Here is a 12,692-nt window from a genome sequence, read left to right as displayed (position 1 = left end):
AGAAACAGTGGCTGGAGGAACCTTCCTTCCCCTCCCCAGCCCTCTGCCTTTGCCCTTGACCTGCAGGGTCGCACAGCCTCCCTGGGCTCATGGAGAAGCGGGGTTGAGCCTGAGATTTATCTGGGGAGGTGAGAGACCTGTGTGACTTCTGCTGTGTGCTGGGCGGGCTCTCTTGTCTTTCTGCCCCCAAGCAGGGACCCCAGCCTGGCTCCGAGCCCCTCAGCTGCCCAGGTCCTATGCAGACAGTGACTTCAGCACACCAAAAGTTGCTGGACCAAGAGTTGAAAATGTGTTTGGTAAATTTTTTTTTTTGGTAGCTGGGATTGAACTCAGGACCTTGCGCTTGTGAGGCAGGCGGCAGAACCACTGAGCTAAATCCCTAGCCCTAAGAGTTGAAAATGTGATCGTTGCATCTTCTTTAGAAGGTGTAGGTTCCATTCTGAGAAGAGACCTGGTTAGGTCTGTGGCTTCCGAGCTCTGTGGAGACTAGGGTCTGGAAGGCTCAGTGCAGTCAGAAATCGATGATGGCATTGTTTGTGGTCCCTTGTGAACTAATGTAAGAGCCTTTCCACTGCTCTCCTGGATCCACTGCTTGTCCCCTCTACTCTGTCCCTCGCAGTGCTGCCAAAGATCCTCCTCGGGCTCCTCTCCTGTTGGCCTTCAATCCTCCCCCCTCACCCCGTTGGAGCTCAGCCGCACTGTTCTGCCTCCTTTTCTGCCTCCCCTCTATGCCCTGGTTCTAGAACCCCCCATTCAAGAGCAGCTCACCATGGACAGGACACACTGTTCCCTCTCAGAAGCCTCCCTTACCTTCCCAGAGGAGGTTGGCACCCCGTAGTGCTTTGCTGTCCCTCAGATACACCAGCATTGAGCTAAGGTGTCTTCACTTGCATGTCCTCCAGGTCAGGGAACCCCCTGCAGCCTTCCTGTCTGGGTCTGGCAACCCGCTCCGGCTGGCACGGTCCCTGTAATGTCGCATATGGTCACTAGCTGTTTGCTGCCTGAAGGAGTCTGAATCCCAAGTTAGCTCAGGCCTTTATTGTCCACGAAGCTGTCTCACAACCAGTGTTTCATGAAGTCTCGAACCCTGGGAGTGGTAGTTACAGTGCCCCTGCCCCTTAATTTTATGGACATGGAGATAGGCTCTGAGCAGCCAGAAAACTTGCCCCGGGTTTGTGGCTAATTAGGACCAGGCCTCATATACTTTGTGTCCCAGGCTAGCTGGTTTTCTGTAAGGCCAAATTTTATAGAGAGGTTATTTAGAGCAACCCTCGTATTACCAAACAGAGAAACTGAGGCCTGGCCTGAAGAGACTTTCTCAAGCTTGCAGAACTTACTGGACTCAGATGGATAACTGGAATACAGGCCCAGGTCTTCCATTTTGGCATTCTTCCCACTCCCCTCCCTCCTCTGCCTCCCGTCTGTATGCAGCAGTCTGAGACTATCCTGAAGCCCTAAGTACACATTTGCAGGAGGTGAAGAACTTATAGAATGCCCGGCGTTGGAGGGAACGCAGAGGGGAGGACACCTGGCCCCTCCCAGGAGCCCTTGGAGTGTGGGCCAGCGTAGCCATCACAGGAGCTCGGTTTGGTTGCAGGAGGAGGGACTGTGAGGGTCCAGGAGAGAAGCAGGGCCCATCGGAGAGGCCGGGACTTAGGGGACAGCTGGAGGCCTGAGTGTGCCCTTAGGGGCTGGCCTGGTGGGTGCTGAGGAGCCACGTGGAAACAGGATGAGAGGAGTTTGCTGGACCTTGGGGAAGGATTCTTAGCATCTGGGAAAGAGGCCCACCTGGCCAGTCTGTCACAGCTGGGGAGTCCCTGCCCTGTGCTGCAGAAACCCCGCGTGTAGGGGGCATCCGTGCATTACCGGAAATGCCCGTGCGCGGGGAGGGTGTGTGGAGCTCCAGTGACTTGCCCCTATGGCGCACAGATGAATTTCCTTCTGCTTCCGACTGACCGCGTGTCTGGTTGTCTCCTTCGCCCTGTGGATCTTGGGTCTCTCCTGGCTCATTCATCCAGGCTAGGCTGGACACAGGGCCGGGTGGGTCTCGATGTGAACTCCACCCCTCCTGGCCCTTCTTGAAGCATCTCAGGCACACAGACTGGAGCCGGGGCTGTGACCAGCTGTGTCTCCCCTGGCAAGCTGAAACATACAATTTGCCCAAATTACAGAGAATGTGATGTTAGCCAAATAGGTACCTCGGATTGCGTTCCGAAACACCTTCTCTAGGGCAGGGAAAGTGTGTCATATTATGTCATTATTGTTTAAACCTTGCATTTACACTGTGTTTTATGTTTTATAAAGATCATTTCATCTTCGTGATTGGCCAGGTAGATTCACTCCCATTTTCCAGATGAGAAATTGGCCTTAGACAGGCTGGAACCCACCTAGGGTAATGGAGCTAAGGGCTGAACTGAGATGTCATTCAAGCCTCCTGTTTATAAATTCCATCATCTCTTTCCTCTATTAAAATCCACATGTAAGTCACTGGAGGGCCTGGAACATAAGAGGGGCTCAATAAATATTTGTTGAATGAGTGAACTTTGGCTCCTCTTCCTCTTTCCCTCCCCCTTTTCATCTTCTTCTTCCTCCACCTCCTCTCTCTTCCTCTCGTTCTTCTTCACCTTAAATGGCTTCTCTGTGGCTGCAAAGAGGTCATTACCCTGTGAGGTATTTGAGTTTCCTGCTGTGATAAGGAACTGGTGAGCTGTCTTCTCATCCAGCCTCCCCACAGGGAACTGGGTCATACCCACTGAATAATTAATCCCTTGAATCTTTTCCTCCAAGCTTCCTCCTCCTCGTGCTGAGATGGTCTGTCAGACTTTGGTCTTGTAAGGTCCCGGGCAGGGGCAGACCCTATTGCTCGTTATCACGAAATCTTCAGATGTCCCATTGAATTGCACACACCGTAAGACTTGTCCTAAACAGGCCACACTACCAGTGGGTTAATTTGATCTTCTCCTTGTGCTGCCCTTCCCACACCAATGATCTCTAGACTAAGGAAGAGGAACAGTTGTGGTTATTTTATCTATTCTGCAGGGACAGAGGCCCACCTCTCCCTCCTCACTGAACTCTGAACCCCTCAAGATTTTGTGGCAAGGATTAAAGAAAAAGAAAAGAAATAATGTCACATTAAGAAGGAATGCTTGGGGTAGGGAGGCAGTTATTCTCACATCTCCTGGCCCACTCTGCTCCTAAGTGACACAAGGGTCATGTTTCTTAGACTCTACAAGGGATCTGCTGACCTCATCAGACTCTTGAGGTCAGCAGAGTTGAGTGGAAAAGGAGTGAGCTGAGACGCAAAGGATCACATTCTAGTGTTAGCTGCCCACACCATGGCTGGGTGGTTCCGGGCAAATCATACCACTTCTCCCGCCTGATTTCTGCATAAGGACATAAGGGAAGCATAAAGGCTTGGGTGGCATCTTAAAGACAGCTCCTAGACTTTGGTGGTCCTCCATGCTCACTCTGAGTTTGTCCCCACGTTCAGCACCACCATCTCCCCAGCCACTTCCTCCTCGTGTGGCCAGAGCTTGCTGCTGGCTTGTGTAGCTCTGGTGCCTCGCCTGCTCTGCCCTGGCATATGCCAGCACACAGATAAGAACAGCCTGCTGCTGCGCTCAGCTCCTGCCAAGCAACATGGAAAACCTCTGACAGTGTCGGTGATCTATAGAGGAGAGGTCAGTTGGTATAAGAGGGGAATGGCTTTAGCAGGTGCTGGGATGCCCAAGTTCGTAGTTCCCCCAGGTTCCTACACTCTTCTGAGTTATTAACCAAAGGGTAGTAAATATGTGAGGAAAATGTCCCCAACCGTGGCCAGTCTTTGTGGCCGAGGTGACCAGGCATTCTGGTGTAAGGGCCATAACATGGGTAGAGGTTGCTCAGTGAGAGACAGAGGATGCCTTCCACAGCTAACCCCGGGAAGGGAAGTGCTAAGGAAGGTGGACTTGTCGCCACAATTTACAATTGGAGAGTATGACAGCTGGAGAGAACTAGGTTGTCTAATCCAGTCCTCAGCTATGCGTAAAGAGGCCAGTGGCACAGGTGAGCCAAGTCTCCTGACCCCAGCGAAAGGCTTTTCCTCCACACCACGGTGCCTCCTCACAGGAGCTGGGCCAGCACACCTTCCACGCCCTGAGCTTGAATGTCTAGGGTGTGAGCAGCCACCTCGCTGTCTACCCAGGCCTCGTAAAACCTGGGCGCAGCAGTGTGGAGAGAGGCTGAGCGGCTTCTGCCCCTTGCACTTAGCACCTGGCAAGGCCCAGTCAGCACAATGGTGTTTTAGGGTTTGTCTTGAGGGGACAGACCAAGACAGGAAGTGAAGGCGATGAAGGCCCGACCTTGGCCATGGGTTTGCCATGCAGATAACAATGGCTTGGCTTTACTGCTAAGCAGGCTTGTTCTGAGGGTGGGGACTGAGTGCAGCTTGCACCGTCCCTCGCTCAGAGAGCAGCAGGCTACCCCATGGCTCTGTTGAAGACATGGGTGCCAAATGGAAGCCACTCATTTTTTCTATGGATACCTTTTGGCTCCACATTTTCGACTGAGTTCAAGGATTTGTGTGTTGAGCTCTGCCCATTGAGCAGGCACTAGGTTTGCATATTGTGGCCTTTTTCCTCACAGGAGCCCTGGAAGAGGCACGCAAGGCTATTTGTACAGAAGAAACTGAGGCAGATCCAAGTTAAATAACTTGCCCATGTCGCACAAGGGCCAGGGTTGACACAGGGCATCTGACTCCAAACTCTACCCCTGTCCCGTGGTTCACCGGGCCTCTCTGCACAGGGAGGGAAGGACTGGGGAAAGTGGGCCAGACATTGATGGAAGCTTCCAGCATTCAGAATGGTACTTCTCACTGCCAGGCCCTGGGCTTGGTTCTTGAGTTGCAAAGTTGAATAAGGCCCAGTCCCTTGACTCCCAGGAGCAGGTAGCTGCCCTTGTAGTGGGACAGATGTTTGTTGTCACAGCCTTCCAAGTGTTAGTATAGAGAGACGCTCCTAGGGCTCTGAAAGCACTGAGAAGAGGGCAGCACCTGGGAAATACTGTGCCAAGGCATGGCTGTGGGACTTGGCTTGAAGCATGACAATGAGATTGCCAGGCAGAGAAGGAGGTGGGGGATTTTGCAAGGAAAAGGTATGGAGGTAAGAAAGGGCCCGGCTCCATATCTGGAAGGAGGGGGTGCGTGCATGTTTCTCTCTTGGCTGAGAGTGCACAGAGTAGAACATGCAGTTGAAAGATTGGCTGTGGGAGGAAGAGGAAGTTTGGAGCCAGGCTATGCGAGGCCTTACAAACACTAGCTACTATGCGAGCTTCATTGAAGGAAAGATCAATGGAACAGCGAAGATCCTCCAGATACGAATTCTCCAGGCATCTGAAATACTCCGTGCACGTGTGCAGGCTTGTTTTCAATTTGTGTCCTTTTCCTCCATTTCATATCTCTGGAGGTGATATTGGTGGGGCAGAGGGAGTGTGGTGGGATGCACCACGTCACCAATTCATATTTAAAATGGCTCTGATTCCTCTGGCCAAATAAGCAGATAGTAAACACCCTTGTGAGTTCCTGTGCAGACTGTCTCTCCAGGGACTGTTTTGCATTCCAGACAGGGCCACGCAGTACTTCTGCAGGAGCTCGGGATGTGGGGTGAGAATGCTACTTAAAAATAAAAAGGACCAATAAAAATATACTGCTGTTTTTAAGGATGATATTTGCAAGGCAAAAGCAACCAGGAAGTAGATAATTTCTCATGAGGGTGACCAGATTTTTTTTTTAATGTCAGATCTTTAGAAAGGAAAGAAGAGTGGTAAAGAGAGAGGGAGCCCTCCAGGAGCTCTTGTCCTCTGGGCTGGCTGTCCCTTCTTTAATGAATTTCTTGCTGATTTCTCAGGAAATCAGCTTTGGAAACTGAGCTTTAAGTCTGAATTGCCCTCCATGGAGAGGAAAAGACCAATAAACCAGAAGGATTTGAAGTCAAAGTCAGCTTCTAATGGTTTCATATCAACAGTCTATATTTGTAGCCCTTAGATTTCATATCTTTATGAGGAAAGAGAAAATCCTTTCTGGGAAAGTACACTTATCTTAATGAATGTTTTTCAGACTATGAGCCCAAGTACCAAGGAGAGTATCCAGTGTCTTTGCTCCCCCAGCGCAAATGTAGTGTGTTGGCTGGATGAGAGATGTCCCCCTTCCAGCCTGGTACATTCTCCAACTTGGTCACACTCTCAGTGGTTCTTTCCCAGGCTGTGGGCTGTTGGAGTCTGGAGTCAGTGAGGGGCATGTGGACCCACTGAGTGGTCAAGGCGCTTGCTGAGACTGAGCCACGTATCCCAGCATCTCCATGCTCTGGGCCATGGCCCAGGAGAGTCAGGGTCCTGAGACCTCCGCCCCTCCCACATAGCCTGTGTTGCTCTCAGCTGCCAGCAAGAGCCTCATCACTATCACCAAGTAGGCAAGTGTAGCTAGACTTTCAAATCCCAGTGCTCACGCGCCAAGTCCTAGAAGATAAAATAATCTCTCCAACCTCAGTTCAGTGGTGGAGTTTATTTTGGGGATGGATTCTACCCTGTCTGATCAGACAGCCTTTCTGCATTTACTATCTGGAAACTTACTGGGCTTCACAGATCTCTGGGGAAAGCAGTTTCCAGGAGACCCCTGTTCCTCCGCATGCCAGGCAGCAGGTCAGTGCTACCTTTATCTCCTTCTGCTCAGACCTTTGAGTGCCTACTGATAGGTAGCAGCAAATTTTCCATGGGCAGAGAGCTCCTCTTGGCCCTGGTGAAGGGAGGAAGGTCTCCCTCAGCTGGCTCACCCTCCCAGTGTCTGTTTGCTCTCCTGAGGGTCTATGGGAACTGCTGAGCTGTGCTTGCATAGCACACCACCTGGCAGCCATCGGTCATAGTCATCAGTATCTGTAGAATGAAAAAATGAATAAACAGCAAATAAATCCTTCTGCCTCTAGCAGAAGCAGAAAGGAAGGGAACAGGTCTAGACTAAGTTGTGTGCCTGCTCTCCAGGATCCAGCATACACTTCAGAAAAGACCAGAGGGAGTCCTGATGAAGCTATCTCTCAGGAGGGAGAGGGGAGGCCCCACTGATCTTGGATCCAAGCCACCACAAGACTATGAGTCCCATTTTCAGGGCTTAAACAAACAAATGTCTGTAACAACACTCAGCCGCTGGCAGTGGTGGCCCTAGAAGGACAGGCTGGAGTCCGTTTCCCTGCTACCTCTGCTTGCAGCCCAGCCCTGCTGGACTGAGAGAGTGCCCCACTCTTGGACATGGCTCCTGAGAGCCTCCGTGTTGTCTTTGCTTTGCTGTGCTGCCCCTGCAGCACAGAGGACGGTGCATCTACACGCCAGACCCCAGCTCCCAGCGTGCTGACAGGGCGGTAGCCTGTGGATGGCCCATCAGTCCTTCTGACTCAGCCAGGGCTCACCCACCCATGCAGGTGGACACGCCTGCTCATAAAGGCTGAGAGCCACTTACAAGCCCTTGTATGGGGACCGGGGTGAGGGTGTGGCCCACTGGGCTGCTGGCCAGGTGGATGGCTTAGTGGAAAGGACACACAGGACCTTCTTCCCTGGCCTCGGCACGTTCACACAGAGGCCAGCCGACTGCTGGGACCCAGGAAGGTATTACTTACATAATTAATAACATTCATGATGAAAACAACAAAGCCTGTGTAATTACATGTCAGGAAATTAATCTTGAGATTAAAGGTCTGTAATTCAATTAAAAACATAGATGTGGAAGCAGGTCCATCCTTCCCGAGGTACATTCTTACTGGTAAACATTTATTCATTCATCAAACATGTGCCACCTGCCTACTAGCAGCAGAAGGACCACTGGTACTGGGATTACAAATACACAAACTAGTAGGCAACTTATCAATGAGTGGATTAGTCAATAAAGAACATGGTTCAAAAAGCTGCATTATTTGAATCTTAAGCATTGATTGAGTACCGGCTGAGTCCTAGAGCTGAGGTAGATACTCCGGGAAATAGAAAAGAAACAAAAGACATTGGCCTTTTCCTTGAGAAGTTTATACATGGGCTGTGTGAACAAGATTAATGCACAAAAATACATTCCAGGCTAAATGAAGTACCATGGCCTTGTCTATGCCCCATGGGACCCTTGTGACAGCACAGTTCTCAGAAGATGGGGCGGGGGGGGGGGGCTGTTGCTCACCTGGTGCCCACAGCCTGCCAAGGTCCTCGGTAGGTGCTTGGTCAGTGGACTGCAGTGTGGAGCTGGACGGAACCCCCTGGAGAGTTATGAGCACATTGCCTCTTAGACTTCGGGCTGCAGAGATCCTGTTCAGGAGGGGGCACAGGAAGCTGGAGCTCTGCATACTTCCTGACGAATCTGCTATGGAGCTCGGTTTAATGACCTCTCAGCTGGACATCAGGAATTAGGAGAGTGCAGCGGAATGAACAGCAGGCAAGGGCTGGGGAAGCTTTTGCTTCTGAACACTCCTGCCCCTGACGATCCCACCATGGGATCTCTCTCCAGCTCCCAGGTGCTCTGTCTCCCAACTCTGCATCCACACATGCTGGTAGGCTCTGCTTCAGGTCTAGCTGGGGAGTCAGGGAGTTCGATCCCCGAAGTAGACTGTGAATGTCCCATGGAGCACAGCTCCTAGTAGGTCTTCAATCAATGCCCCAGGCTAGCTGCTTGAGACCTGAGCAGGTAGGAGTAGAAAAGCAGTGATCTTAGGTGACCACAGAGGTGGCAGCCACAAAGCAAGCTGAGAGCCCCTGGGAATCCAGCTTGACATAAAGAGGGGCTGGCTGCATGGGTGGTGCTGATTAGGAGCTGGGGATCCCAGTTGCAAAGTTGGATTTGTCCGAGGGGAACAGGGACCCCTACGTCTTTGTGAAAAGTCACAACCCAAGAAGCCACCGTATATTTTGCGTTTCATATGATGATGCTCTTGATTTGGTTTGAACCACAAGCAGTTGTTACAAGCACTTAGACTTGCCAGAGGCCCAGGTGCCAGGTGCGGGACTGTGCCACTGCTGGCCTCAGAGAGCTCACAGTTTGGAGAAGCAAGTACACCTGCAAGTAGATCCATGCAGGAGTGTGTGGGAAAGCATCCGACAAGCCTGCATAGAGCGCGGTGTGTGAAAAGGGGTGAGGGGTGGGCAAGGTAAGCCTTCAAAGGAGAACAATGCAGCTAAGAGTTCTGCCTAGCCAGCCTTCATTGTCTCTCATCTTCAGGTAACCCAGCTGGTCAGGGCTATTATTATCCCCACTTTATGGATGAGAAAACTGAGGTTCAAAGAGCTTAGCTAACCCACCCTGGCCCACACATCTGGTAAGGGATGGGTCAGGATTTGTGGCCTGTCTGTCTGACTCCAGCATCCAAACTGGGACCCATGACCCTCTGATGCCTTGGAGGTTTTAGCTGTCAAGTTGACTGGGCTTTCACCAAGTGACCTTGGGTTGGTATTCCAGACAGAGGGACCAATGTAAGCCAGGGCACAGGGGTGGAGTATGGAGGAGTTCCGTGCATCGGTGGCCCAGAGATGGTTCCATAAGTTTAGAGGATGAGGGGCCAGAGGAGTGGTGAGTGGAGAGGTTGCAGGAGCAGGCGAGGGCCAGATCACGAAAGCTGTGTTTTACTCTACTGAGTTTGGACTTGTCAGGGAGCTCCTGCGGGACTGTGAGCAGGAGCAGGACCTTACCAAGTGTGTGTTTCTGCTAGCAAGATCTCTCTGGCAGTAGTTTGAGAATGAAGCTGGGAGCTGGAAGGGAGGCGACTCTGGAGGCAGGAAGGCATTGAGGAACTCTGTGAGTCCCAGTGAGAGCAGGTGGAGGCTGGACCTCCAAAGAGAAGAGGGACGGGAGGCAGGGTACATGGCTAGTGAGAAGGCGGGGGTTGGCTCTCTGTGATGAGGGGAAAGGGGCGGACACCCTGAACTCCAGAGTTTTGGCACTGGAGTCTGGTGCAGATGGAGTTGTTCATGGGGTAGGGCTGCAGGAGGTGGGAGAGATGTGGGTGAGGGTGAACGGACCACAGGCCCGGTCTGCATCGGAGCTGGGGAGATGTCACACTGAAGTTGACATGTGGCCTGGAATGCAGCAGAGAGATGCTCGCTAGAGCTAAAGCTTGGTGAGTCATCAGGCCACATGCACTGGAGGAACTGTCAGGGTGCTGAGGCTCTGGAAAGAGAGGACTGGACCTTCACTCTCAGGGGCAGGTGGAAAGAGAGGAGTTGGCAGAGACCAAAAATTCGGAGACCTCAAGTTGGGTAAGGCCTGATAAGTGGCCACTGGTTTTAGAAGAGTGTATGTTGGCATTGGGCCTGACACAAGGAGCTGAAGCCAGACTGGCAGCCGAAGGTGATGGGAGGGGAGGACAGAGGCCTCATAAGGATACGCTGTCCTTTTGGGGACCTCAGCTACAAGGGGAGGAAGGGAGAGTGCAATTTTTCCTCTCCAGTAAAAGCAAATTTAGATAAAACTGTGGTTGAGTTCGTGTATGTTTTAGGAGTGACTTTATATTGATAAATTCATGAAGTAGAAAACAACCGAAAAGGTGTTGAGTGAGGAATCATTTGGGGGAGGGGTGGGAGATGCAGTCGGATGGCACCGGTTGTTGATGGGGGGGCCTTTGGAGGACAGATGAATCAGACACCGCTGGGTAACTAGAACTAGTGGCTCGGGGTGGGGACGGCTGCGTGGTCACCGTAGGCCCCCAGACAAGCTGCTGTGGACACGGTGCGCAGGTGCTAGTGGGACACCCTTTTCAAGTTCACTTTGTCATGACTTTGGCACCTGCTCCCCAGCATCGCTCCCTGTCTTCAGACTAAGTAGGCAGAGTCAAGGCCCCGAGGCCCAATTTCAGCAGCCCAGAAGAAAAAGCGCCTCTCTGACTCAAAGCGTCACTCCACTGGGTGCCAGCAGAGACTCCCTGGAAAGCATGCTTCTGGCTGCCACCCCTTGGGTGGAAAGTTGGCTAATGGGACGTGAGGTGCCCCCACTCTCTGCGTGAAATGAACCCGTCTCTGCCTTCTGGGAGCCCAGGGCTTGGAGGGGGCCACTCTCCCCACTTTCCACAACACGCTGTGTCACTTATGCCCGGCTCCAAGGAGGACTTAGTGACTCCGAGACCCACGTTCTTCCCTACACGTCACACAGGCTTGCAGGCCCCCGGAAGCCTCGAGAGCATTTGGGCTGTTACTGAAGCCAAAGAACTGAACTAGATTATCTGTCCCTGTCTCCTGTCTTATGCCATTTTCCAACTGGAAGAAGATGTGTCTGTTCAAGACAGGTATGTGTGTGCAGTGCCTCCATAGAGGAGTGGGCAGAGCGCCAAGCAACTTTTCCAGGATATCGCGATCCTCATGGAATATGAGACATAAAATGATGAGACTAGTCGTTATTGAAAGTTGACAAACAATCGTGGTTTTATAAGAGGAATGCTGATTCCCACATGACCCAACTTCTGAATAGGGGGAAGGTGCCTTCTTAAGCAGGCCAACATGACACACCTGCCACAGGGACCTCCTAGATTCTTTAAGGTGATAGCTACCACCTAACAGACCAGCCCCTGGTTCTCAGCAACTTCACTCCCTGCATGTTTATTTCTCACACATGTAAAGAGACTGAAACATGTAGCCTGGCCCTAAAGGTTTCCCTCCAAGTGGGCACCCAGCAGTCCTGGCTCCTTCCTCCCCAGGGCTCTGCTGTCCTCATGATGTGGTTGCCAGGGCCACTGTTCTCCGGAGGAGAGCTGAACACAGAAGATCTTATGGTTCACTCCTCCAAGTGGCATAAATACCCCTGCTTATGCTCCATGACCTAGAACTTGGTCACCTGGGCTCTCACAGCTATAAGGAAGGGTGCAGGAGGTCTTGTTACTTGCAGAGCCCAGCATTTTGGAGTCTGATGAAAGAAGGGTGGACAGCATCATGAGTCACCGGTCTCCTACACCAGAGGCCACGCCCCTCATTTGGCATGCAAGGCTCCATCCACTTTGTGTGGGAGCCGGGTGGCAGTGGTGGTTAAGGATGTGTCTCTAAACTCCAGCTGCTGGGCTTCCGAATCACAGATTGGCCACTTCTGGCCTTCTGACCTTGGACAAGTTGCTGATCTTCCTAATTCTTTGAAATACGGGGATGATGCTAGTATCTAACAATGCCTTGGTTTGTTATAGTGATTAATGACTTCAAGATATATAAGGCTTTTAACGTATCGCTTGAGACTTCATAGATGCTCATTAAAGGTCAACAATGACTGTGTTCCCACCCATCACTCATTCACTCTTTATTCTGCTTTAGCATGTACTGTACTGTGTAGAAAGGGCCTTGTCCCACAGGAAGTGGAAGCAGGAAAGTAAAATACTCATTCCAACGCAGCATAACCGGCTGTAATGGAGGTCCGTGCAGGGTGCTATGGGAACACTGTGGGAGAAATCCATCCCACTTGGGCAAATGGTGGGGTGTAGAGAGGGAATTACTTCTAGAGGAGAGGAGGCTAGAAGGAGGACTAGGAGTTATGGTGTGGAGATGTGCTTATGCCCATGTGCACAAAGCAGTAAATACAGAGTGTGATGGAGCCGACACTGTTTTCATAAGTGGAAAAGCTTCTTTGCCCAACGGTGAGCTCTCCTAGGGAGTCAGAAGGATTTGTGGAGACTGTCTGTCCTTAAAGTTGATGTTAGTCAATGAAAACTATGCCAGGCCTTGACTGG

The 12,692-nt window shown here is 51.6% G+C and overlaps 1 protein-coding gene across 13 annotated transcripts in view; it reads left to right on the top strand.

Moving 5' to 3' along the window:
* The window catches only part of Mical2 (microtubule associated monooxygenase, calponin and LIM domain containing 2), a 215,014-nt gene that overhangs the window by 23,742 nt on the left and 178,580 nt on the right, over nt 1–12,692 (top strand). The gene's annotated exons all lie outside the window — the stretch shown is intronic.

This window comes from Heterocephalus glaber, unplaced genomic scaffold (assembly GCF_053883595.1).
Source record: "Heterocephalus glaber isolate CG9 unplaced genomic scaffold, H.glaber_assembly_v1.0 deba00001428, whole genome shotgun sequence".
Classification (NCBI taxonomy): domain Eukaryota; kingdom Metazoa; phylum Chordata; class Mammalia; order Rodentia; family Bathyergidae; genus Heterocephalus; species Heterocephalus glaber.
Note: the sequence above shows the minus strand (reverse complement) of the source record. Positions and strands in the feature narration are given on the sequence as shown.